At 38.1% G+C, this 4,649-nt stretch overlaps 1 pseudogene; it reads right to left on the bottom strand.

Annotated features, from left to right (window-relative positions):
* Window positions 1–2,475: 2,475 nt before the first annotated feature.
* Window positions 2,476–3,426, bottom strand: LOC114208225 (dysbindin domain-containing protein 2 pseudogene; annotated as a pseudogene).
* Window positions 3,427–4,649: the final 1,223 nt, after the last annotated feature.

The raw sequence follows: 4,649 nt of genomic DNA on the forward strand, positions 1-4,649 counted from the left end.
CTCTTTCAACTGGGCACTACAGACAGAGACCAGTCAACTCTGGTTAGAATTCTCACCCTTAGCCAGATTCTGTCAGTTTTCCCAGGATCCTGTTTGCAAAGTTCTGAGTGATATTTAAAGTAGAGAGTATAGCTCTGGTGTCTACCAAAATTCAGCAAGGTTTTCCATTAATTTAATTTTAGTTTCCCTTGGCTATTTAATTTGAGTTTCCCTTGATAACATAGCAGTTTACCAGAAAATCCCTCAGAATCCTGTCAATCCATGGAGGAGCCCACATGGGGGCCCTCTTTCGAAGGTGGATATGGGGGCAGCTACAAGGCCACTAACTTGTTTATGCGGGGACTCTGTTTATGGTCTTGTTCCAAAGTCCTTTCAAATTGTTCAGCTATGGTCACTTACTGGTTTTGTTTAATGATTCATGAGTTGGGCAGCATATCACCTAGGAGACAGAAAGTGTCTCCAAGGAGCTGTACAAAATGGAAGACTTTTATATGCAGAAGGGGGTGGGAGAAAGCAGCTACTAGCAAAGAGTACATTGTTTGTGGCAAGGTCACCTTACTTTGGGGGACTGTAGGGGTCTATCAGGCAGATCACCTCACTGGTGCTGACAAGGTAATTTCAGATTGACTGGGTTAAGATTCCATTCCCGGGAGATGCTGAAGTTGTAATTAAATGAAATATTAAGTCTTTTGGTGGTTTGGTGACATGGGCTTAGCCCAAGAGATTCCATTTGGGCCTTGTTGTCTCTTTTTTAAACAGATTATAATAGATTGTGTGTGTTGGTGGGGATATCAGCAAGGATTTTTCAGGGAGGAATAATAATTCCGAATGATAAATAGGGAAGGTAATGAATGTCAAAGAAATGAAACATTATGTGCATAGGCAGAGCTTGGACAAGCATTCTGTATTTTTAGCAATAGTGGATACTCCAATTTGAATGGCAGGTCATACAAATTAAAGAAACATCCAGAGAAGTTAAATGTTAGGTTGGTGGTTGGTGGCATGAATTCTACACTAAGAAACTGATCCCCAATTAGCTGACAACTGGTATTATCTGGTGGTATATGAAACTATAAGAATAGTCTATATGAGAAAAAAATTCATTTATCTACTGGCTAAGATTACCGATTTTTGACTTGTGAGGCTGGGAAATGTGCACTGCCACTATAAAATAATAATAATAATCAGATTTTGGAAGTATATAATTTACTGTTTCAGATTTTTTCCTCCAAAGTCTTTGTTAAACATACATGTGAAAATAGAATTCAGCTATTTTATTTATTGCTTATAACAGTCCTATAAAGTAAATTTTAACATTATTCTCAAATTATACAAAAGATAAGTGAGGATTAGAAATTTTACATGGCTAATAATTGACAGAGCAATGATTCACAGAGAGTTTTGAGTATAACGTCCCCACACTAAAACACTTCTCCCAAGTGACTCCCTGGAGCATTGGGGGGATATTAAAATTTTATAGATACATATCTTACATTTTTTCATTTATTATTATTATTGTTTTTAATGTCTAGCCTCTCATCTAAGGGCAATAAGAACCTCAGTCTTAGAAACTATATAAAAATGATATTTAAATATAATGACAAATGTGAATCCTGGATAACCATGCTTAGCAAGTGGGTTGTTGGTGGAGAGATTTCTAGTAGAGAATTATGAGTCAAAGCTATTCTTGAAGACTTATTAACATAAATATAAGTAGAATGGAATAATAATGGAAGCCACATTTCTATAATTGAAATAATCCATATTCTGTAGTACCCCAGGTTAATTTGTAAAATTAGTATGAAATGATAAATGAATAGAAAGTTACTGTGCTATTAGAACAAAGTTTAATTTGCTGAGGCAGTGTTCAGTTTAGTGATTCTAATTCACATTTGCTTTTCTTTAGATTTTTTTTGTCTTTTCTGACATTCAGATTGCAAAGTGAAATGAGTGATGTTTAAAAAGTAATAAAAGCCCAAGTTCTTAGTGTAACATGCTTTTCTATGTGGCTGGATTCATTCTATTTTATTTCACATCATATACTTAGAGTGTACATATTTTGCTTTTTCTGGTTCTCAGTTTGATGAATTTTTTCAAAGATTTTATTTCTTTTATTTGAGAGAGAGAGTGCACATGAGAGAGAGCACAAGTGGGGAGAGGGGCAGAGAGAGAAGCAGATTCCCCACTGAGCAGGGAGCCCAATGCAGGGCTCAATCCCAGGACTCTGGTACCGTGACCTGAGCTGAAGGCCAGATGCCCAATCAACTGAGCCACCCAGGTGCCCCGGTCTGATGATTTTTATAATAGATTATATTTCATGGAATTCTTTGCTCTACTAATTTGGACTTTTTCAATGTAAATAATGTTAATATAACATTAATATCATTAATACATGTTTTAACATTTTAATCTAAACAAAATAGGTAATTTAAGATTATTTTATTTTTTTATTTTTATTTTTATTTTTTTGGTTGGTAGATTATTATTTATTATTTATACCGTGCCCTGTTCCCGAACAGGATGTAGGGGAGCAGGGTGGCTGGAGTACCACTGCACGGGGAGTGCTACGGAGTTCACGTCCACTTAGAGACACTGGTCCAGGAGACTCTATCAGAAGACTGCAGGAGAGTCTGGGGGAGGGAGGGGTGCTAAGAAAAGCAGTAGCATCCTGTCCTGCCTCATCTTCCATCTCCTTGCCTATAAGCCCTACCTTGGGAGGAAGCCAAAAACTGGTGGGAGGGTTGTAGCAGGAAAGGTTAGCAGTAAAGCAGGAGGGTTATTTCCCAGAGAGGTACGCCATCCCACTGTCCTTGCCTCCCCCTGGTGCCTACTGCAAGTAAAGAGTCTGGTCTTCTCTGAAGGGCTCTGGCTGGGCCTAGGGTCTCCTGTGGAGAAGAGCCAGCTCAGTCAGTCTGTAGATGGAGGCCCACTGCTAGCTGCAAGCTCCAGGCTCTGCCCCTCCATCAGTCCCATCCTCTTCCGCATCAGACTGTGCCAAGGGCGTGTCTGCCCCGCGTCACTGGGCTTTGGGCTGTGCAGGTTGGTGGAGTCGTCAGAAGATGAGGAGGACGTGCGGGACGCAGTCCTGTCTGGCGTGGGCATTGGCAGGCTCAACTCCTCCGGGTGGTCATCCAGCCCAGATGTCTGGGAGGCTGGTGGAGAGTCCTCACAAGGCAAGAACACATCTGCTCCATCCTGGTCTCCAAGATCAGTAAGTTCTACCTGCTCCAGTGCATCCACATTCACTTCCATGGATGAAATACTCCCTATGGGGGGTCTCTGCGACTCGAGATGCAGGTGGGACAGGGGGAAGACAAACTCCGTCTCAGGCTGCAAAATTTCCTCAAAGAATTTCTGCCGCTCCCGAAGGCGGAGCTGCTGGCGCTCCAGGGCTGCCCGAGGATTTGGGTCCATGTCGGCTCCCGGCAGCCCCGGGTTCTGTAAGATTATTTTATTTTAATCATAAGCATTTTTTATTCATGGTCAAATACCTGTCATACTGGCAGCATATAAAAATATGCTGACATAAAGATATAGAATATAGACATAAAGATATAGAAAAATATAGACATAAAGAATACAAGTTTAAACATGAGTATCAAGGCATACTATGAGAAAATATTGCTGTTGATATTATTACAGTATTGTATTTATTATTTTAAAATATATCCAGAGACAGTGTCAAATATTTACAAAGATATCACAACTGAGCCACTGAAGCAAATTTTTCTATATCTATACAGTCTGTAAAAATTGTATTTCCTCATAAAATGTATACATTTTATAAATGGATTAATTCACTTACATATTGAAAAGTTCTATACTAAAACTTTCATGGTCCTTGTATCCTACTTTGTCTCCTCGTATCCCATGGAAACTCAATATTTTTTGAGGCAATGGAATCATTTTTAGAGAATGAGAATTTACCTGATATAAATAATCAAAATTACTGACAATTGTATCACTTTCATATGATTTATATTCAACTTTAAACTCATAAGATTTATTCTGAATCCAATTGTGCATAAGCAATTTGAGTAGACAACATGCAAAACAGATAAACAGAATTTAATTGAATATAAGATATTAATTGAATTTTTTTAACACTTGAAAAATTTATGTATAATCAAACCACAATGTACTTTTTAAGTTGATTTAATTTTCATTCTTTTTTGAAAGTCTTTTATTGTGTAGGAGCTGAAGGCAGGCCACCCCAAGACAGGCATGAAGATTATTCTGATTGCACAGACATTTTAACAAAATATTTGTTCTTCCAGTCCATGAACATGGAATGTTTTTCCATTTGTGTCTTCCTCAATTTCTTTCCTAAGTGTCCTATAAGTTTTCAGAGTACAGATCCTTTACTTTATTCCTAGGTATCTTATAGTTTTTGGTGCAATTGTAAATGGGATCAATTCCTTGATGTCTCTTTCTTATGCCTCACTCTTAGTGTATAGAAATGCAAACGACATCTGTACATTGATTTTATATCTTGCAACTTTGCTGGATTCCTGTATCAGTTCTAGCAAATTCTGGGTGGAGTCTTTTGGGTTTTCTACATAGAGTATCATGACTGCAAAGAGTGAAAGTTTGACTTACTCTTTGTGAATTTTAATTTCTTTTATTTCTTTTTGGTGTCTGATTGTTGA

This window comes from Eumetopias jubatus, unplaced genomic scaffold, assembly GCF_037043125.1.
Source record: "Eumetopias jubatus isolate StellerSeaLion01/CBP00866 unplaced genomic scaffold, mEumJub1_p1.0 scaffold_2, whole genome shotgun sequence".
In the NCBI taxonomy this organism is placed as follows: domain Eukaryota; kingdom Metazoa; phylum Chordata; class Mammalia; order Carnivora; family Otariidae; genus Eumetopias; species Eumetopias jubatus.